This window comes from Camelus dromedarius, chromosome X (genome assembly GCF_036321535.1).
Source record: "Camelus dromedarius isolate mCamDro1 chromosome X, mCamDro1.pat, whole genome shotgun sequence".
Taxonomy (NCBI): Eukaryota; Metazoa; Chordata; class Mammalia; order Artiodactyla; family Camelidae; genus Camelus; species Camelus dromedarius.
Window position 1 is genome coordinate 14,131,974 of NC_087472.1, and position 22,789 is coordinate 14,154,762.

Here is a 22,789-nt window from a genome sequence, read left to right on the forward strand (position 1 = left end):
GAGCTGCATCAGGGGCCATCTGCTGGGGCTCCTGTAAAGAAACCAATTTTCTGTCTACAGATAGTTCCAAAGCGAAAAAGAGGCTGGCTCCTCAGCTGTGGTGTGAACCCAGTCCAAGACAGCACGCGGTCAGTGGGTGCTCTAGCGGATGAAAAAATGGAAATGTCAGCAGCTGGAGAAATATGTTCATTTTGAAAGGATCACTACATCTGATGCTAGGTCCTGTCTATTCCATCTTAATAGCTCTCTCAAGCCTGTACCCTCCTTTCCATCCTTATTTAGTCTTGGCTGATGCTTCTTCAATTTTAATACGACATCAGTCACCTGGGGATCGTATTATAAAGTGCGTTCTGATTGCACAGATGTGTAGTGGAGCCTGAGATTCTGCACGTGTGACAAGCTCCCGGGTGATGCACATACTGCTGGTCTTGGACCACACTTTGAGTAGCCAGGGTCCAGGCCACCGTAATAAGTCTCACCTGGATACTGACAGCAGCTTTCTAACTGGTCTTCCGGCTCCAGGCTTGATCTGATTTTCAACTGATTCTTCGTAGAGAAGCTAGAAATGATTGGTTTAGAAGCTAATTGTAGATCTGTAACATTCTCCCCTCTCTCTACTTAAATTCCCCCAATGGCTTCTAATGTTCTTAGAATACCATCCAGACCCCTTACTGTGGTGCTGATGGTCTCTATGCCTACATGCCTCCAAACACCGCTCTCCTCTCTGGCAGAGCGCACTCTGATCCTCCCACGTTGCTGCTGCTCGCTCACCGCTCCTTTCCTTGCAAGACTTGATGGGACTTCTTCTGTCGGGCCTGCTCTCTTCTGTCTGCCAAATGAATGATTCTCTGGCAAGCCTTTGCCTTCACTCCACAGCTCCTGCCTCCTTCACAGGAGGAGGACCTCTCCCTAGGGGTACCCACAGAACCCTGAAACTATCTCTACCACTGGCTTTACCAAACTGCATTTAAATTGTTTACTTGGTTATCTCCTAGTACTACATTTTGAGCTTCTTAAAAGTATGGGCTTCCTTCCTTCTTTCTCTCCCTCCTCTTCCTTTCCCCTCCACCCCTTCCTCTCGCTCTCCCTCGCTCCCTCCATCCTTCCTTCTCTCCCCGACTTCTTCCTTTCTGTCACACAACTATTGAACTTTCTAAGATCTCTGGTCTATAGGACTTCACAGCACTGTTTTATCTCCTTGGATAATCCTTCCCCCACCCTCTAGACCTGGAAACTCCTATTCATTCTTCAGGATTCTGTTCAGATGTTACTTGCTCCAAGAAGATTTTATTAATAATTCTTACTCCAACTCCACCTACCAGCCAGACTAGGGGTCCCTAAACACCCGGTAAAAACACTGCGTAACACTGAATACACTGCGTTGTAATTGAAGGTTTACCACTCTACTCAGCTAGACTGTCTACTAATTCATTCATTCAACAAATATTTATTGGGCGCCTACTGTTCTAGGTACCAGGGATACAGCAGCTCACAAAGGAGACATCTCTGCTTCTGCTTCCTTGGAGATCACTTTTTAATGGAGGGAGACGTATACACAAATACACGTGTCAGGTGGTGATAAAGCCTTTACATGAGAATAAAGCTGATTAGGGCGACAGAGAGAGGGACGGGGAGGTGCCTGTTGAGGGTGGTGAGGAAAGGAGTCTTGGAGAAGATGCTGCATTTGGGGGGAAACCTGAATGAGGTAAAAGGGAGCATGGCATGCAGGTATCTGGAAGTGTTCTAGACAGAGGGAACAGCCAGTGCAAAGGCCATGAGAATGTATCATGCTGGACATTTTTGAGGAACAGCATGGAGGCCACAGTGGCTGGAACTGCACGAGTCAGCAGAGTGGTGGGCAGCATTGCTGAGCCTTAGAGCAGGACCACGTTCCAAAATAAAGAAGATTGTGGACTCAGGCTGACAGGGAGCTTCACTTATGTTCAATAGCCCACATCGACGTTTCGTGAGCCTCAACCACATTTGAGTCCCCATATTTGTCCAGAATCCTAGCCCTTCTCTCTTTTTTTTTTAACATGTTTTTATTGAGTTATAGTCATTTTACAATGTTGTCATAGCCCTTCTCAAATGTCTCAGACCTTACACAGAAGAAAGAGAAAGTCAAATTAGGTGTGCATAAATTCTTGCACTGAAATATTATAAAGTATATCCAACAGGTTTGTTTTTAGACAATGGTGTCCTTGTCTCTTTCCAGGCAACCACTGGGGCGATACTCAAAATATTGAACAACTGACCTGATGCAGGTACCGATCCATCAGGATGGACGCCGCAGCGCATCGGGACGGTACTCACTGTGATCAGCCAGCACTGCTGTGCTGGTGTCTATTGGCAGCAGAGCAGTAGTAACTGATTACTAATCCTTCACATTTGAGTGGCTGCTTGGTTTTCAGAGTTTTCTTCATACTATTCGTATGATTTGGTTTCCACAATAGCACTGTGAGCATAGCGGGGCATGTTACCTCACACATAAGTGAACAAAATCAGAGGAGTTAGCTGACTTGCCTGAGATCACCCAGCTGTGTCCGTGTCCAGCGGATGCGGGCCTAGAACCCTTCTGATTCCTAGTCTGGTATTCATTCCCCCTTATCAGGCGGGGCCTGCGAGGCTAGACTTATTTACTTTGCAATGAATGTAACATCCATGGAAGATTAGGGCTGGACATGTCTTCAGGAAGCTGAGAGGAGGAGCCAGGCCAGTGATCAAAACCCAAAATGACTCTGGGAGCTGACAGGTGAACTAAGAGTGCAGCCACCAAGGGGAAAACTGAGAGCGAGGCGGAGCCTGCGCTGATCTGGAAAGCACGTGTCTCACCTACAGGTGCCTAAAATCAACTCTTTTATAACACTGAGTTATCCAAACAAAACGATACTCAGCCCACAGGACACCCACGTGCACCCTCTGATATTCCGACTCTCTCAATGACAGACGACACAATTGAGATTCAGAGAGGCCAAGTAATTCCACCAAAGTCAAACAGCTTGTTACCGACAGGTGAGGTTAGAGGACAAACTAGTGGTTACCAGTGGGGAGAGGGAAGGGGGAGGGGCAAGATAGGGGTAGGAGATTAAGAGGTACAAACGACTATGTATAAAACAAATAAGCTACAAGGATATATTGTACAGCACACAGAATACAGCCACTATTTTATAATAACAATACATGGAGTATAATCTATAACAATTTTGAACTACTATGTTGCACACCTAATCTCATATTCTAAATCAACCATACTTCAATAAAAAATACATTTAAAAATGTTACAGTGCTACAAAACAGAAACAGACTCATAGACATACAATACAAACTTGTGGTTGCCAAGGGGGCAGGGGGTGGGAAGGGACAGACTGGGATTTCAAAAAGTCGAATAGATAAACAAGATTATACTGTATAGCACAGGGAAATAAACACAAGATCTTATGGTAGCTCACAGCAAAAAAGAATGTGACAATGAATATATGTATGTTCATGTATAACTGAAAAATTGTGCTCTACACTGGAATTTGACACAACATTGTAAAATGATTATAAATCAATAAAAAATGTTAAAAAAAAAGAAAGTTCAAACATACAAAAAAAAAATGTTACAGTGCTAAAAAAAAAAAACCCCAAACCTGAGCTGGTCTCGCTCTCCAGCCAGTCCCCTTCCCATCATCAGCCCCAGGCTGCACTTGGCCCCACGGTACCCTGATAAGTCACCCTAAGGCAGCAATGAGAGACAATGGCTTAGGGTGAATTAGTACAGCCAGTTGGGTTGGTTATTAAGCCAAGTCAAGGATTAAATCTCTTTATTGCCAAGTCATTAGGGAAGGCAATATAACATCATGAAGAAGAGTTTGGGATCTCTTGTAGAGACCTGGGTTCAAATCCTGACTGTGTGACTGGGGAAAGTTACTTATCTTCTCTGTGCCTTACTTCCATCCTCTGAAAAAATGATTATAGTATTAGTCTCTACTTCCTAGCACTACTGTGAGGATTAGAGACAGTATAAGCAAAGTTCTTAACACCGTGTCTGGCATATGGTAATTCATCATAAATGACAGATTTTGAAAATAATCATAGACAAAAAAAAAAGATGCATCCCCTGTGAGCATTCCTTGGCAGTCTGGACTGTTTCTATGCTCCAGGTCTGGCTGGAGTTCAGAGAAGAGAAGGGTGAGGAAGGAGAAGAAAATCCTCTGAGTCAAATGGTGTTCCCACATGTTAATGTACACAGCCACCATCATCAGATTATCTTCATGTAAGCAAGAGCTTTTTTTAAAATATATTTTACCTGTAAATGGTGGTTACTTGGCAGGGCTATTTTGTGCTGGACCAGGAATTAATTGATAGGAACAGTATAATCATGGAATAGACAAATTGGAGCCAATATGTAGAATTGGGGGTGTCAGTCAGAAAACTGTAGGAAGCCAAAAATACACTGGGAATAAAGCACAACCACTGAGAAACCGGGACAGATTCCTTATCACCTGTTCTGCTCAACATTTCATATCAGTAACTGGAAGAAAGACTAGAGGGCAAATTCACTGACTTTGAAAGGGGCACACAGCTTGGGAGGGATGATTGAACACCCTGCATGCCAGAATCAGGTTTCAAAAAGACCCAGAAAGAAATCTGATTTCCTGGTCCAATCAAGATGGAAAAGCCTCTCTAACAACGAAAAAACCATGGACATAAACAAACATATGAAGACTCGAAAAGGTGAAAAGAAGAAGGCGGACTTGGCTAGAGACCTCAGGACTTCAAGAATGACAAGGCAGTGCATTCTCTGGGTTTCCCGTTGCCTCCCGTGCAGCCGGGACGGGGGCTGGGAAAGCCTGTATCCAGGAACCACCAATAGGCACAGACAAGAAAATCTCCATGAAGGCCCTGCTCTCCTGATACAAAGGACCAGAGAAAGGTGGCCTAATGGAACAGAAAACCTTTCTGACAACACCTGCCTGACTCCAGCTAAACACCAGTCTGTGTGTCTATGCCTCCACCTGTACCACACTGACCTGATTACGGCAGCTACAAAGTAAGCCTTACGCTGGGTGGCAGAACGATCCCTCCCACTTCAGTCTTTTTCAAAAATTATTTTAAGCTCTTCTAAGGTCTTGCCTTTCCATTTCAATTTGAATGGTGCTTACCTTACTGATCTGAGACATTTCCTCTTTTTTAATGTATGAATCTACTGTAATAAATTTCCCTTCAGCACTACGGCAGTTGTGTGCTGCAGATTTTAATGTGTTGTACTTTCATTGTCATTTTGTGCAATGTTTTATTTGATTTCCCTTGAGCCTCCTTCTTTGACCCATGGATTATTTAGAACTATGTTGCTTAGTTCCCAAGTGTTTGGAGATTTTTCTGTTATCTTTGTGTTCATTTCTAGTTTCTATTTGGTTTATAGTTTGATTCCGTTGGGGCTGGAGAACACTCTCTGTATGATTTGAATTCTTTTAAATTTGTTGAGGTTTGTTTTATGGCCAGAGATCGAGTCTATCTTGATGAGTGCTCCACGGGCACTTTAAAAGTAGATGTAATCTGCTGTTATTGGGTGGAGTGTTCTATAAATGTCGATTAGATACTGATGCTTAATGATGTTGTTGAGTTCTTCTGTATCCTTGTTGATTTTCTATCTAATTTTTCTATCAATTGCTGAGAGTAGGATATTAAAGTCTCCAACTGCAATTGTGGATTTTCTATTGCTTCTTTCAGTTTTATCTGGTTTTGCTTTGTGTATTTTGAAGCTCTGTTGTTTGTTGAATACACATTTAGGGTCACTGTGTCTTCTTGGTGGATTGATCCTTTTATTATTATGTAATTTTCCTCTTTTACCTGGTAAGTTTTTGTTGTTTGTCGGAAGTCTACTTTATATCATGTTAATATAGCCACTCCTACTTTCTAAAAAATTAATGAGTGTGCAATATATCTTCTCCTATCCTTTTACTTTCAACCTACTTATGCTGTGTTTGAAGTTGGTTTCTTGTAGAGCGCATACAGTTGGGTTATGCTTTTTAATTTACCCTGCCATTCTCCTTCTTTTAATCGATATATTTAGATTCAGTAAATTTAATATAATTATTGATATATTAGGACTTAAGTCTGCCACTTTATTGTTTTCTTTTTTTCTTGCTTTCCTGTGGACCACTTGAACATTTTTTAGAATTACATTTTAATGTATCTATATTCGAAAAATGAAGAGGATAAATTATCCTACCAACATTCTCTTTGTGATGCCATATGAATTCTCTAAGATGATACAGGCTTTCTCTCCAATGCTCCTGACTTCTTCCTGATACCTCCCTGGCAGAATCTTTGTTTCTATCAACAGTCTGTCCAAGCCAATGTAGGATTTTTCTATAATGCTTTTCAAAATTTTTCCGGCCTCCACTCATTACCCACATCCAAAGTCATTGCCACAAATTTAGGTATTTGTTACAGCAGCACTCTCCTAGTACAAAATCTGTATCAGTAAGGTTTCAGAGAAACAGAACCAGTATAAAATATATGTTGAGGTTTATTGCAATAAATTGGCATATGCAATTGTGGGAGCTGCCTGGAAAAGTCTGAAATCCACAGAGGAGACCAACAGGAAGGGCAGTCTGGGATTCTCGGCCATGAGCCAAAGCTACTGTCCAGAGGCAGAATTTCTTCTTCAGGGAATCCCTGGCTCTGCTCTCAAGACCTTTCAACTGATTGAATCAGGCTCACCCAGATTGATCTAGGATAATGTCCCTTACTTCAAGTCAAATGATCATGGACTTTAATCACATCTACAAAATACTTAGAAGCAACACCTAGATTAGTCTTTGATTGAATAACTGGGAACTGTAGCCTAGCCAAGGACATATTAAAATAGCCATCACAGACCCACATCACCACATTCACCTTTAAAAATTGTTTGACAGCATATACTAAAGCTAAACATACAAGTCCTTTATGACTGAGCAAGTTTTACACCTAATATAAATCTACTTATCTGCCAAAAGTCATGTACAAGAATGTTCATAACAGCATTTATTTGTATTAGCCTGAAATTGGAAACAACTCAACTTTCCATCAACAGGGGAATGAGTTAATAAATAGAGGTGCGTGCATTCAATGTACTACTACTTAGCAATGAAAAAGAATAATCTACTACTATATGCACCAGTATAGATGAATCTCACAGACATAATGGATGAGCAAAAAAGCCATTCACAAATGAGTATATTCTGTATGATTTCACTTATATGAAGTTCAAAAACAGGCAAAACTAATCCTGTTAGAAAACAGGATAGTAGTTACCTTGGGGTGGGAGTTATTGACTGGGAAGAGGTACAAGGGAGCATTCGGGGTGCTGGTAATGTTCTGTTTCTTGATATGAATGGTGGTTACAGGGGTGTGTGTGTATGTGTGTGTGTGTGTGTGTGTGTGTCTTTGCATGCACATGCAAGTAAAGATCAATTAAGCTGTACTGTTAAGACCTATGCACTTAAGTAATATCTTAATAAAAAAATTGAAATAATAAAAAGATTCAGACAGGCTAGGAGAATGAGTTGAAACCAACAAAATGATCTTTAATGTCTAACAATTTAAAAATAGAGCATGAGAAATAGACTCACAGACAGAGAATACAGACTTGTGGTTACCAGGGGGGTGGAGGGTGGGAAGGGATAGACTGGGGTTTCAAAATTGTAGAATAGACTACACTGTATAGCACAGGGAAATATACACAAAATGTTATGATAACTCACAGAGAAAAAAATGTGACAATGAGTGTGTATATGTCCATGAATGACTGAAAAATTGTGCTGAACACTGGAATTTGACACAACATTGTAAAATGATTATAAATCAATAAAAAATGTTAAAAAAAAATAAATAAAAATAGAGCATGAGGAAGACCTGATTTGGCACCATGGAGAAACACTTGAGGGCTTCAGTTGACCACAAGTTCTATATGATCAGCTACATGACATGGCAATTTTAAAAGTGCATGTAATTTAAGGGGCTTTAGCAGAAGCAAAGTCTCTGTTATATTTCATCTTGTTGGTTCCAGCCCATCATTTTCAAATCTTTGTGGATCTTAATTCTGTCATGTAGGACAAAATGGGGTCAGAGATAGAACTCTTAACTAGGAAAATAAAGCCTTGGAATTATCTTTCTCACTAAGACAACAATCTAAAGTTGAGCAGAAGTCCAATGAGTTCTTTTCTTTGTGACTGGAATTAGATTTAGAGACCAGATGCAACACTTTTTGAAAGCTGTTGACAAATTTAAGAGGAACCAGAGGCCAAGAGTTAGGATGGTAATGAGAAGTAACTGTGCCATATATGGAAGAACTTGAGACAAACAACTAAGGAGGAACATGGAAGGGCTTTTATTTTGAATATTGGGAGGGCTGGTATATGGAAGAGGGCAATCTGTTCACTCCCGAGGGCAGAGGTGAACCTGCGGTAGGTATGATGGTGAAACTGACTTGGGTTCTGTATTAAGAAGGAGACGTCTGATGTCTGGGGCTCTGCAAAAGAAACAGAGCTGGCTGTCATGGGAGAGTTTAAGCAGTTGCTGCGTGACTTCGGGTTGGACAGTGCTCAGAGGACTCCTGCTGTGTGCTGCCTCTTTCCAGATGTACAGAAGCCAAGAATGGCACGGAGCAGAAGGAAGGTGAAATCTCAAAGATAACAAGACAGGAAACATGCTGACCCATGTTCAGTCATTATTATCCATTTGCAATCTCTTAAAAGTGGTCAGTAAGGATGCCGGTCAAGGTAAAGTATCACACATTTTAACTAGAAATGGACCAGAAATAGAAAGTAAGTTTTTTGTAACTCCCCTGAGGTGCCTCTTATAAGACCCAGCTAATGTCAACACCCAGCATCTTGTTTTCAGAAGCGAGACATCAGTTTCAGTTGCTGTCTAGACTCTAGTCCATTTACAGGGCCACCCATTTAAAAATCTTGCCTCTGTGAAGCAGCAGAGAAAACACCGTATGACTCTTTTGGGGAACATTCTCTTCAACTACACTCCTCTTGCCCCTCAAAAACTAAAGTCCACCTATGTAGAAAATCCACCAGATTTTTCTGCTCACAATAAAGTGATTTTGCTTTAACTGTATTTAATTTAGGAGAGTTGATATCAAATCTAAAGGATTATGGCAGCCAGTATTGGTCAATCTGACCCTGTCCAGAATGCAATGCTTATTTTTATTACACAGCTGCAAAAATGTTGTCACAAGTATCTGTGACTATCTATCAAGTACATAATGTTATTAAAACACAGCCTCTTACTAAAGCAGTACAAAATATTACATAAACAAATAAAGCTAGAAGCAAGCATATTTCTTTTGCTTAAACAGCAGTAAGGAAGCCACCGAAGCAAAGTGTGTGATGGGCTGGCAGGCAGCAGGGTGATAATTTCAGTGATGATATGACATGATAAATTGCCTCTGCTGTAGACAATTTTCACTCCAGAACAGAATTCATCCCCCACTCCCATCATATTGTTCTTTCCCACTGATGCGTATATCAGTTCTGTCAGCTCTGGAGCCTGAGCAGGACCAAGTTGGTCCTTTGCGGCTATAGCTCCAAAGATGCAAAACCAGGAAAGAAAAATAAACCCATAGAGCATAGCCTGCTTTTGGACAGCTTCTAAAATGTAAGCGTCATTATTTTGGTCCCATTTACATGTTGGCATTGAGAGTCCAGATACACCCGTAGCATAATACTCTTTTGAGACAAGGCAGCTTGAAAGGAGGCCAGAGCTGCCACACTGTGACCCTGTGGAAGCCTGACTTGGAGTTCTAGCACCTACCAGATGTGTGAGTCTGAGCAATTCACTTCACTCTGCAGTGACTTTGGCTGATAATGATGTGTCAATGTGGGTTCATCAGTTGTAACAAATGTCCCATTCTGATGAAGGGTATTGACAATGGTGGGGGCCTATGCATGTATGGGAGCAGGAGGTATGTTGGAAATCTCTGTATTTTCCTCTGCATTTGCTGTGAACCCAAAACTGCTGTAAAAAATAGCCTTTAAAAAAAATCCGATAGAAGAATCTTAAAGTATTGCTTATACATTCCTGGGCCTATGATGTCTAGAAATTTTTGCTGGTACAACTGGAATTCTGATTGTATATCTCAGGAAGTCTCATCACAACCATGGAATTACATTCCAAGGAATACTCAAGGTTAGATTTTTATTAGGAATATTTTTATATTCCTCTTGGATGCTAGTACTGATCCACTGTTCAAGGGAGGAAATTTTGTCTTAACTTTGTACAGTTTCCATTTCCACTGCCTTCTAGAACTTTGTGCATTCCTTGCTAACCATCTTTCTGCATCTTTTTCATATATGGATGATAGATTAACTAGAGAGAGCAAGAGAGAGAGGGAGGGAGGGAGGATACAAATGGGAGGAGAAAACTTAGAGGCAGTGAGTATAGACAACTCTTTCAAGGAGCTTTAGTGTGAAATGAAAAAGAAAAATGAAAAATGGGGCAGTTGCCAGAGAAGGAAGTGAGTCAAGAGACCTGTATGATCACTGAAGGGGATGATCTGGTAGAGCAGGAAATGGCAGATTTAGAAGAGAGGAGGGAACTGTCAGAGCTGTGTCTCTGAGTAGGTGATAGCAGGTGAGAATCTAGGGAGGAAATGGAAGAGTTACCCTTAGATAGAAAACAGATACCTCTTCCAATGTAACTGATATGCTTGTGGGAGCTTTGGGAATTCCTTTTTATCTGCGGCTAGCTTCTATTTTCTCAATAAAATAGGAAACTAGGTCACCTACTGAGAGTGAAAATGGGGGAAGAGATGTCAGAGGTCTGAGGTGAGAGGAGTAGATGGGACATGGGCTTCCACAGGGGTTGGAGAGTGAATGTTGAGGAAAAATAGTTTGGTTGCCAGGCAACTCCAAGGACCCACTTGTGGTTAGTGGTCTTGAATTTAAAGTGAGATATCCAGATATCATGGTTTTGTGTTTTCCTTCAGCGAGCATTCAGCTGCAGGTGCAGAGAGGGGAGAGAGGTGAGCTTAACCAGGTTTGGGGTTTTGCCAAGTAAGTACAGAGGTGTGAGAAGGGCGGGAGGTTGGAGCACATACAAGGGAGTGATTACAGTGCTGGAGTATGGAATGCAAACTCTGTAAGGAGGGGAGAAGGGGCATCAATGGGGTGAAGGACAGCGAAAAAATAGTAGGATCAATGGATGATAAGTCTCATGGGGTCAAAAGATAGTTGGGAGGTGGGGGAGGGTGTAGCTCAGTGGTAAAGCGCATGCTTAGCATGCACAAGGTCCTGGGTTCAATCCCCAGTACCTCCATTAAAATAAATAAATAAATAAACTGAATTACCACCCCCCAAGAAAACCCCCCAAAAAGCCAAAAACCAGAAAACGATAGTTGTGGGGGAGCTGGACAGATAGGAGGTGCTAGTCTCCTATCTAGCCTTGCAAGGAGACACTGAAAATTTGGGTAGAAAAACTAATGACAAGGGTCTATGGTGTGATCATGGAATTGAGCAGCCGAGGTAGGGGGGTGGGGTTGCCACAATCATTGGAGGAAAGAGGGTCAAGGAACTGAGAGGCTAGGGGTGGACACTGGAGTGGCCATGGACGTATTAGTAGAAGACATTGTGGTTGTGGTGGCAGCCCCAGCAGATGTTGTTGCTACTGGGGGGAAGGCGACAAGTGCAGCTCTGTTGGCAGTTTGGAAGTCTCCCATTCAGAGAACTCTTCTTGGAATCTTGGGTCCAATGAGCCGCTCTGGCAGCTGGCGCCTCCCCTTCCCATCATGTGCATCCCGTTACTCTGCTGTGTTTCTTTAATGCAGTCATTGCTGTCTGAAAAGATCATGCTTATTTAGTTATTTTCTTCCTTATTGTCTGCCTCTTCCACTAGAATCCAGACTCCATGACTCCATCTTGTCCCATGCTTTATTCACAGGGCGCCCACAGTGCACTTCATAAGAGGCAGTTGAAAAATCATGAAAAAAAGAACGAATGACTTTTATCATGAGTGTGCCGCCTTCTCAGTGGACAGGAGGGCCCTTTAGGAAATCTTTGGAAAGCTGGGTGAGCAGAATGCATTTGGGGAAGGGTGAGCCCATGTCAGCTGGTGTTGAGGGTTTCTGTGAAGGGGGTTTTTGTGAAGTGCAGAGAGAAACCAGTTGTGAGTCCTCAATTTTGGTAGTGTGGCCACTTTTTTTCTCCTTCGGGAGAGTGTTGGGTGTTATGTGTTGAATGAACCTAGAATTCACCCAAGTGAACCCTCCCGCCCCCACACAGCCCACTGAGGCTTCATTCTTCGTTCCCAGACAGCAGAGGAGTAACGCTACCTTGGGCTGCCCGCCAACCTGCAAAATGTTGCCTTTCCTCCGGGCTCTATCTCCACCTTTTCACATCCCCCTCCTTTTTTTTTTAATCTCCACTGGCTCCAATAAGGCTGCCACAGCCCCTGGCCGCTACTGAAACAGCTCCGGTCAAGGGCACCCGTGACCTCCTGCACCCGAGTCCACAGTTGTTCCATTGTCTCTGCCTCGGTGCTTGCCAGCAACATGAGACATCCTCCCTGAAACGCTTTCTTGTCTCAGCTGCTGTGGAGATACCTCGGGCTTACCCCATCTGACTAGCTACTCCTTCTCCTCTGCTTGACCTCTAAATGTGGCCATGAGGACATCAGGGCTCAGTCTCTGGTCCTCTCCTTGTCTCTGCCTTCATCCTGTCTCTGACTATTTCCCTTGGCTTTGCCTCCCCACTGGCATACTGGCATGGCCTCCACCACCACCACTCCATCCACCTGCTGACAGCTCTTCCCATGCCAGGACTCTTCTCTGGGCTCCAGACTCCCATATTCCCATCTGCCTGCTAGACGTTGCCTCAAACTCAAATGGCCAGAACAGAGCTATTCATCTTGCCTCCACCCCATCACCAGATCTCAGACTCTCTCTCACCCATCTCTTTAAATGGCACCAGCATAGTTTAGTTACTCTGGCCAAAAACCCAGGTGGCACCATCGATTCCTCTCTCTCCTTCACCCCCCTTCATTTGGAAATCCCTCATCAGGCCCTGTCAGTCTTACCTTCTGAGTATCTCATGACTCCGTCCACTTTGTCTCCACCTGCCACCCTGGCCAAGCTGACATCATCTCTCACCTGGATGGCAGGACTCATCGCCTAACTGATCTTTCTGCCTCTGCTCTTGCTCCCCCACAGTCCAGTCCCCCCACTGCAGCCAGTTCAAGGGTCTTTTCAAAGCATAAATTGGATTATGTCTCTCACCCGCTCAACACTGTTTAATGGTCCTTCCATTGTCATCGGAATACAAATCCCAAATCCACAACGTGTCCACGTTTACCTCTCTGGTCTCCCCTGCCACAACTCCTCCCCATCCTTCAAACTCTGTGAATTTTTCTTGGTCCCTCAGATGTGCTTATGCACTGGGAGCACAGGCCCTTCACATATGTTGTCCCTCCTTCTCCCCACCTCACCTTCACCCTGTGGACCTGGCTGACTTCTCATCCTTCATGTCACAGCTCAAATGCCACTTCCTCCAGGAAGCCTGCTCTGACCCTCACACTCAGCCCTTGGTGTCCTTGGTCTGTTTCCAGAGCTCTCTACATACTCTTCTGGTCATAGCATTGATCTGACTGCATGGTCACTGCCTATTTTCTGTCTCTCCATCTGGACTAGAAGCTCTGGAGTGCAAGGACCTCTTGTCTTTTGTGCCCCTCTGTATGCCATGTGGCTAGCTCGTAGTAGGCTCTTTTCACCAGCTCATCCTTACACCAGAATATTCTTCACCCTCATCTTTAAAAGTCTGGCTGCTCATCCTTCAGATCTCAGGTTCAAGGTCATCTCTTCATGGATGCTGTCCCTGATCACCCCAGCAGAGCTAGCCACCCAGTCGCTCTATCATATCACCCTACTTTCATTCTCTGCATTGCACTCGCTGCTCTTGGATACTGTCCTTGCTTGTGTGTTTCCCTTCTGTCTGTTCATCACCTGTCTCCCCCAGCAGGACCAGCCGCTCCATGGGAACAGGAACCTTGGCCCGTTTTGCCCCACGTTGTAGCACAGCACCTAGGTTAAAGCTTGGCAAATAGTAGGCTGAATGTGGGCTGAATACATTTGGATGAATTGAATGAATGAACCAATGAGTGAATGAATGAATGAACGAACGAATGAATGAATGACTCAAATTCTCAAGCGGAAGCTGTAAACTAAGAGAGGAGCTTGTGTAGCCTCCTCACAGGCTGGGGCCTTAGATGGGCATCAGTGGTTCCCTAAGGACTGTGGCCTCCATTCTCCAGCATGAATTGCCTCGGGCACTCATGAGAGGAGGATGCTGGGGAAGGCTCTTTTTTTTTTGATTTCCAAATGGGGCAGATCTTTGGTATGGAAAGAGGGAAAAATAGCCTCCCAGGGCCCCCCCATGGCCTGCTAAAGGAAGGGGCTGCCAGAGGGTGGCTTCTCAGAACTTCTGGTAGGTGCTGGATGCTGATTAATTGGTGACAAGTAAGACCTGGTACACAGATGTCACATGGATAATCATGAATATCAGCCAACCATTGGCGAATGAAGAGACCTAGGGCAGGACTGAACTGCCTGGATGTCTAATGGCCCTTTTGAACAGTCTCAGCTTTGCTGGAGGGCAGTGAAGAGGACTATTGGCCAACCAGCCCTGCATTCCATCATTCCATCTCCACCCTGCCTCAAATTGTCTTCAACCCTCTCACCTCCCCGCTTCCTGTCCTCCACCCTCAGGCGGCCAACAGCAAGAACAGAAAGTCATGACTCCACCTCCAGAAGCTCTGGCTACAGGAACGTGTCCAACCTACTAAACTGAGCTCCTCACTTCTGTGAATACTAAGAAGCAAATGTAAATGGAGGCCTGGCCAAGAGAACTTCCCCCCTCACTCAGCATCAAAATCGAGGTTCTGAGCAGTCCCACAAACATTTCTGAAGCCACCTCCTTTCCTTTTTTAAAACTGCAAACTAAAGCACTCTCTCGTGAAGAGCCTCCTCCCCCCTCCCCCCTTGGTGGCGAGCCATGCCAGTTTGGACACCTCCCAAGGACCAGACTTTTTATGCCAGACTTTTTATGAACAAAGCACAAGTTCCCTCAAATGCTGCCTGATTGATGAAAGTCCTGTGGGATTCGACCCTTAGAGGATTCACACCCAAAGACCACTCGATTATTAAGCACTGTCAGAGTAGACACTAGGACCCAAAATGTAAAACCAAACGCCCCGAAGTCCCATTTGCTTGCTGTTTCATATATTGTTGTAGGTAATTCAGTGCATACGATGTGCCCTCCAGTCCAAGGGACCCTGTGTGATGTTGTCAAACAATAGAAGACATAATTCTTACCCTTGAAAGGGTCCAGGGGTGGAGGGTGGGAAGGGATAGACTGGGATTTCAAAATTGTAGAATAGACTACACTGTATAGAACAGGGAAATATACACAAAATGTTATGATAACTCACAGAGAAAAAAATGTGACAATGAGTGTGTATATGTCCATGAATGACTGAAAAATTGTGCTGAACACTGGAATTTGAAACAACATTGTAAAATGATTATAAATCAATAAAAAATGTTAAAAAAAAAAAAAAAAAGAAAGGGTCCAGTGGGGCCAGATCATCATATATGCCAAGGCCACATGTGTTAATGAAGAAACCTGTAGTGCAGACACACATGGTGTGACCAGCATTCTCTCTCCGCACCACCTCTGGGGAGTGCGCTGAGCTCTCCCGGGGTCCCCTGACACAAAAGGCCTGACTCTAAAACATCAGGACCAGGCCACCCTCCTCACCCAGGGCTGTTTTAAATTCTGGTCCCTGGATAGCTCAGTGGTAGAGCGCATGCTTAGCATGCATGAGGTCCTGGGTTCAATCCCCAGTACCTCCATTAAATAAATAAATTAAAAAAAAAATCTGGTCCCTGGAACAAGAAAATCTCAGAAGATGCAAAGAGCGTCCCAGACAACCCCCGCAATGGAGTGTTTGTTAACGGAGAGTCAACTGGAAATGGCCAGCCCTACCCTGGAGGCCGGGCGGGGTGGGATGTGAATCCAGGAGGAATTTCCACTTGTGGCTCCAGCCTAATCCTCCCTGCTTCTCAGTAATCCACTGGATCACACTCCAGCACGCAAGTGCGTTTACTTTAATGAGAAGTAGAACGAAAAACCTGGATCTGAGAAAGTCCCCTAGGAGGCCCGTGCCTGAGCTCTAGCTGTGCGGAAGTCAGCGAAGCAACTGTGAGCTCAGGAAATGGAGACGTTTTGTGTGGGAGGCAGTGGCTCTTGGGGGTGGGGGAAAGAAAGAAAGGACAACAGAAAAAGCAACTTGCTTAACTGGTTATCTTTTTGCTCCAGGGCTGGCCACACACTATCCCTGTTCCAGAATGAGCTTAAAGGAAAATGAGAAAGCAGAAATGTTGAGCAATAAGTAGGCATTTCATGGTTTGCAGAAACCACCAAGCGCCAGACCCCACCCCCCGCCCCAGCACACCGCGGTCTGGAAGGCAAGCGGGACCACCAAGGGTTGCCATGCCTACTGCCTCCACTCTCTCCCAGCAACCCCCGGCCTACCCACAGCACACCACATCCCGGCACCCCCGGGACACTTTCCCATCCAAACTTGGCTGTGAGAAATGGAGCTGAGCAAAGGACGCCCTTAACCCTGAGCCCAGGCTCTTTTTAGCCGAATGGGTCCAATGTACCAAACCACAGTGAAATCCACTGTGAGCAAAAGAGATGGGGAAATGGGGGACAGATGGGGAAGGCGTCTGCAGTGGGGAAGCAGTCCTGAAAGAGGGAGGAGAGAGCTGCCCCGCTGAGTGTGTCAGGTTTTGAGAAATCAAATGGCCCAAGCGCAGAAAACCTGCAGCAAAATCCCCAGAGGTGTTTCCATCATGTAACCTTGCCTCCCAATGCCGTGGGTGAGGCCACCTTGCCTGTGAAGACCTCGTATGTGGAGCACCTTTTAGGAAATTACCTTCAGAACCTGCAGCCAATTCCTTGGGATAAACTGAGTGCTAGATTGAATTTTTTGAAAAAAAGAATCGGTCAACATTTGATCTATGGCCACGAGGCAGATGTTCCAACAAGGCTGTACTGCTTTGGGTCCAAAAAAAGAAGGTGAAGGGAGTTGTCTCAGGTGTCACATAACCTGGCTCCGAGGAGCAGCCCCCTCGATGGCCCGCGTGCTGGCAGCCGTGTCGGAAGTTGTGTGCAGTCTCCCGAGGGGACTTCTTGTAAAGGCAACACTCAGTTACTGAATGTCAAAGCTCTGATGTCATTTAAGAACTATGAAAGCGCTGATATGCTTGTTAAAAATCCATCTCTGCTTTTTTGTGGTGCCAGGTGTTTGGGGAGGAGGGCCAGGGGCTGGGAGAGGCCACTAAAGTCAGATGCGCTTTCCCTGAAGGCTTCAGGGCAGGGCTGGGCCAACCTTCTCTGTCAGGGGTAGAGAGTAGTTATCTTCGGCTTCATGGGCTATGTGGGCTTTGTCACACAGGCTCAACTCCGCCTTGGCAGCACCAAAGTAGACTGTCTGCAAACCAGTGAGCATGGCTAAGTGCCAATAAAACTTTATTTGCAGAAACAGCTCAGACCGGCTTGGCTCTGTGGGCTGGATTTGGCCCGCAGTCCAGAGTTGGTGACCTCTGCCCTCTGCAATGCCATCGCGCATTTGCAGACTTCTTGTTTAGCATCTCCCAACTTGCTGAAAGGTAAAGGGATAAGCTGAGGTCCCTAGATGCTCATCATCGCTCCTCTTCCACCATTCTCAGTTTAATCCCATGATGTCATTCTGAAATGCAGTGGGTCACTGACAGGGTCACATTACTCAGAGAAAAACAGGATGTTTGACACCTAAAATATTCAGAACAAGGCCAGAGCTCATTGTGGCAAAAATGCTCTTATATACTGGGAAGCAAGGGAAGAGGGAAGGGAGCGATGGGCGGCCAAGAGGGGACAGCCTCTTGCGGAGGAGGCGCCCAGGCAGGGCTCAGAGGACCGGCCTGCTGCCCCCGAGAGCACACCTCCCCACACAGCTGTCACTCCAGGGGACAGATGACTTCATTTCAGCTCCCTCCCCAAATAAAGGGGGTAATAATCTCTCACTTGGGAGAAATACCATATGGTAGATGCTTTGAAACATTGTAAGAAAAGTATAAATTACTTAGAGAGGAAAGCTACTTCCAAAAGGCACGACATTTGTCTAGAAAAGGATCAGGCAGTTCCTTTGAAATACCATAGCTTCCTAGAAAATCGAGTCTAAACCAGTGGATTAGGTAACGAGCGGGGCATTCTCAGGGCAAATCAGCAGGGAGATTTGTGTCTTGTGTTTACATACCTTTAGTGGAGCTCAAATCCCCAACACTTACTCGCAAAGCCCTCCTGTGACCTGGTCCTGCTGAAATCTCCAACCTCAACGCCCAGCACCCTCTGTATTGTACTCCAGGCTCCAAAGTGTGGAACACAATGACTTCTAATTCCCCAGAGGCCCAGGGCCATGGGGTTTTGTGCCTTGGGGCCTTTGTTCATGGGGTTCCTTGTTCTAAAAGTTCCCTCTTGCCCTTCAAAAATTCAGCCTTCTTATTATGTATAAAATCAATCAGCTACAAGGATGTATTGTAAAGCACAGGGAATGGGGCCAATATTTTACAGTAACTTTAAATGGAGTATAATCAATAAAAATACTGAATCACTCTGTTGTACACCTGAAACTAGTATAATATTGCCCATCAACTATACTTCAATTAAAAAAGGTCAAAATCAGCCTCCTTTGGCTGTTCCCCAGCCCTCCCAAATGTGTCCAGCACCTCCTCTTCTGTGCTCACTAGGCCTCTTGTACATAATTGTCCCACAGTATTTACCACTCTATCAAGTCATTTGTTTGATTATATGATTTCCTCCACCAGACCATGAGCTCCTTACTATCTGCTACATCTGGATCTCCAGAGCCGAGACGCTGCTGGGCTCGTGGGAAGAGCTCCATAAGCATTTGTGGAATTGGATGTCCAACAGTAGGGGCGCCGTGTTGCCAGGTGTTCTCCTTTGAACCAGAGCTACATTTCCCAGGGTTTGCTTAAGTTAGGGTTCTAGGTTAAGGTCTCTAAAACAACCATCTGTAGCCCTGGTTCCTCAGCATGAAGCTTCAGTCAACTGAGTCACTGACATAGCTCTTATACGGACTTCAACCCAACTTTACCCCAATGCACCAAGCCTTCCAGTCCAATTACTGAGAGTCTCCCTGCCAGCTCCCATCTATCCTTCAGCCTCATCTCAATGTCTGCTCTTCTGAGAGGCTTTCCCTGGCTCCCCAGTCTCGGGTAGGTCTCCCCATTACTATGTCTTGGCACATAGTTCTTTTGCTTTATATCACTCATCAGAATCTGTAATGATTTCTTACATTTCTTTCCTTCTTTGTTGTCTGCCTCTCACTGGAGGGTTAGCTCCACGAGGACAGGGGCTGTCTTATTCACTGCCATAGCGCTGGCCTAGAACAGGAGTTGGCATTTAGTTGGCATGGAGTTGGCATTTAAGCAATATCCATTGAATGAACGAGCACTGTGAGGTCTGAGCCACATAACACACCTGGACGCCTCCCACAGTAGCTGTCGCCTACAGGCAGACCGTAATGTTTGCTGATCGACCTCTCTTCAAACACACTAATCCCAGGAAACAGCTAGGATAATGAAGCCACATTTCTCACGCTCCAGCGCTCACAAAAATGCTTCCCTCCACCTCCAGAGAAATGAGAAGGGGGATGAAAGCCCAAAAGAAGGCAGTTGTCATCTTTCATGTACAAATAAGACGTGTGCAGAAGCTGACAGCATTCATTTTTCCCTCGAGGGCAGCAGAAGTTAAATTCCCCACAGCTTGAGCAATCGGGAAGACCAGAAATGTTCACACATAACCTTAAAAGTGGATCTGACCATACTGCAGAGGGAGGCAAGCCCGGGTTCAGAGATTATGCCCATATAAGGCCCTGCAGGCCGCTCCCAGCGGAGTCTGAGATAATTTGGCACCTCTCAGCAAAGACCAACAGTGCTGCTCTCAGGGCTTTGCTCACCAATAGCCCCAGATATGCTGTCTGCATTTTCATCTAAACATTTGAGGAAAAACCTAATACCACCCTAAACATCTCAGACTCTTAAAAGAAGTGCTGAAAATAACTCAAAGGCGGCCATCATGGACATGCTCGCTTGAGGGTCCCTGGAGATCTCCCTATGCGGCTAAGGGAGAGGCTGGGATGGGAGGACAGGGCTCTGGAAACCATCGCAGTTCAGACAGGGGCTGAGAGCTGCTTCCTTTTCTGCCAGTGACCTGCGAGGCCAGGGGGTTGGCCAACTCTTCTGGAAAAGAGCTCTGTGGGCCATCGGGCCTCTGTCACAACTCCTCAAGTCTGCCATTGGAGTGAAAAAGCCTTAGACCATATGTAAATAAATGGGTACGGCTGTGTCTCAATAAAACTTTATTGCTGGACACTGAAATTTGAATCTCATATAATTTTTGCATGTCATGTAACAGTCCTCTTTTGATCTTTCCCAACCATTTAAAAATGTAAAAGCCATTCTTAGCTCCTGGGCAATATAAAAACAGGCAGGTGGTGGGCCAGATTTGGCCTGCGGGTTGCAGTTGACTGGTCCCCGCAGTAGGCAGTCATGCACAAGGAACCAGGCCTTAGGTATTGGGTCTCACTTGGATTTTTTAAGCTTACCTCTGCCACTTTCTGACTCCATGACCTGGAGCAAGTCAGTGGAATCTGAGCCTCAGTCGCTCCATCTGTGTGGACTTCCCTGCCGGCTCTGGAATGAGGATTCAAACAGATGAGGCATGGGAAGAACTCAGCATAGTTCTTGACACACACAGTAAGCACTTAATACATGCTAAATTTTTTTTAAAGTGGCAGTTACTTTTGGTTTATTTTTTGGGGGGGGGGTTAGGTTTATTTATTTCTGCTAAGCATGCCCTCTACCACTGAGCTATACCCTCCTCCACTCAATAAATGTTAGCTACTGTTTGCTGAAATTCTGCTTGATTAGAGCCGAGGTTCTCCCTTTGGATAACCCAAGTGCCTAGCACAGTGTCTGGTACACAGTAGACATTCAGGAATTGTTTGTTGAATGAATGAATAAATGAATGAAACCCCACTGAAATGCACCAACTGACACCGTCACTCACTAGCTGCCCGAGCTGTTGAGTTTCAGCCTGCGTTGCTTCCAGATGTTTCGTTTTGGCCCAAGGTCCTGGTTGGGTCATCACTGGGGACAAACAGCTGGGGCTGGACTTCGTGCGGTGTCAAGATGTACATGAAATGTACAAGATGTACTCAGTAATTGTTTGAAAAATGAATGAATGAACAGCTATTGCCTAAGTCAAGCCTATGGTGTTTGAAGTTCAAAAAAAGAGATTCTCCTCTCCCGCCCCTCCCATCCCTAGGGTTCCTGATGTCCGGAGGGGTCATGAGGATGAGGGGGACCCCTGAGAAAGTCTGCGTGGGGAAGCAGGTCACTGTAGGGTGCTACCTGTCTGCCTTCCCCTCTTGCCTTCTTCAGTTGACCCCACAGAGGGGCTACTGGCCTGCCCACCTGCCTCCCTAGGAGACGCGGCTCTCATACAAACAAACTGACGCTTTTTTGAGCCAAATTGCTGTCTGCATATGCATCCTTATCCAGAAGGCCCTTGCTCCAGCTGCTAAGGTAAAAGAGGGGTTAGCCAGTGATTCAGGCCTGGGTGCTTCATGGGGGGAAGCCATTTATTTTTATATAAACAGCATATGGTGCTCATCTACTGCTCACAAGGAGGCTGTGGGGATTCCTGGCACGCGGGTGATTTGAAGTTTCAAAGATTCTCCTGGGTCCTGGAAAAAAAAATGCTGCGGAAAAGACAGATGGCAGAAAGGGAAATGATCTCGAGCTGTCTGTAGCAGTTCCCAAACCACTAAGAGCATCAAGGGCGGATCCGAGGCTCCAGCACAGGCCTCCCTGGAGAAAGGCCCCGGACGAGGCCAAGCCAGGCTGATACTGTGCTGGTCTCCCTGCCCAGGGCAGCAGCTCGAGCATCAATGAGCGCACTGTGCTCGGCGGCGGCTGCCGGGAAAGCTCGGCCTTGGGCGCCACCGAGAAGGGGCCTGTGGGCTCCGCGAGCACTGACAAGACCCTTAAAGGCTTCCAGCTTTCCTCCAGAGGAAGGCTTGATTTGGCTCCGACTACAAATACTGTCAACCACATCATAGCTGTTTCACAAAAGAGCTCACAAAATGGAAAATGTTAAGGGCATTTGTGGGAACCAAGAAGGAGCCAAACACAAGCCCAGCATCACTTTTCCCACCACCCAAGGAGCCACCTTCCCAAGTCTTGAAGAGGCAGCAAGGGAAGTTGGGGGCCTACTGGCCGTGGGGCAGACCCCTGACAGCTTCAGGAGGCCTACGGGAGTATGCAGCTCAGAGCCTGTTATCAGCCATCTCTTCGGATCAATAGTAGCGATAATATCTGTAATGACCCCCATCAATAAGAGTGTTCACTGTAGCCCAGGTATTGTAAGTAAGCTGCTGTGTGACCTTGGACAGTCACTGAACCTCTCTGTGCCTCAATTTCTTGCTTATCTGTAAAAGAGATATAACAATAGCGCTTACCTCAGAGGATTGTCCTGAAGATTCAACCAAGCAGCGTGTGTGAAGTGCTTAACCCTGCCCCCGGCCCACACGAAGGACTCAATAACCGGCAACTGTTACTATGACTCCCCCAGGTGGAAAGTATCAAATGAGTAGGCTCAAAGGGGAAAACGAGAAGTCTTAACTCTGC

The 22,789-nt window shown here is 45.5% G+C and overlaps 1 long non-coding RNA gene across 1 annotated transcript; it reads right to left on the bottom strand.

Moving 5' to 3' along the window:
• Nucleotides 1-512: 512 nt before the first annotated feature.
• On the bottom strand, nucleotides 513-22,640 carry LOC116150903 (uncharacterized). Its single transcript, XR_004134726.2, has 3 exons — nucleotides 22,621-22,640; nucleotides 20,704-20,791; nucleotides 513-559 (listed from the first exon to the last, which is right to left on the bottom strand). It is a non-coding gene; the product is annotated as an uncharacterized LOC116150903 (long non-coding RNA).
• Between the last annotated feature and the right edge of the window lie 149 nt (nucleotides 22,641-22,789).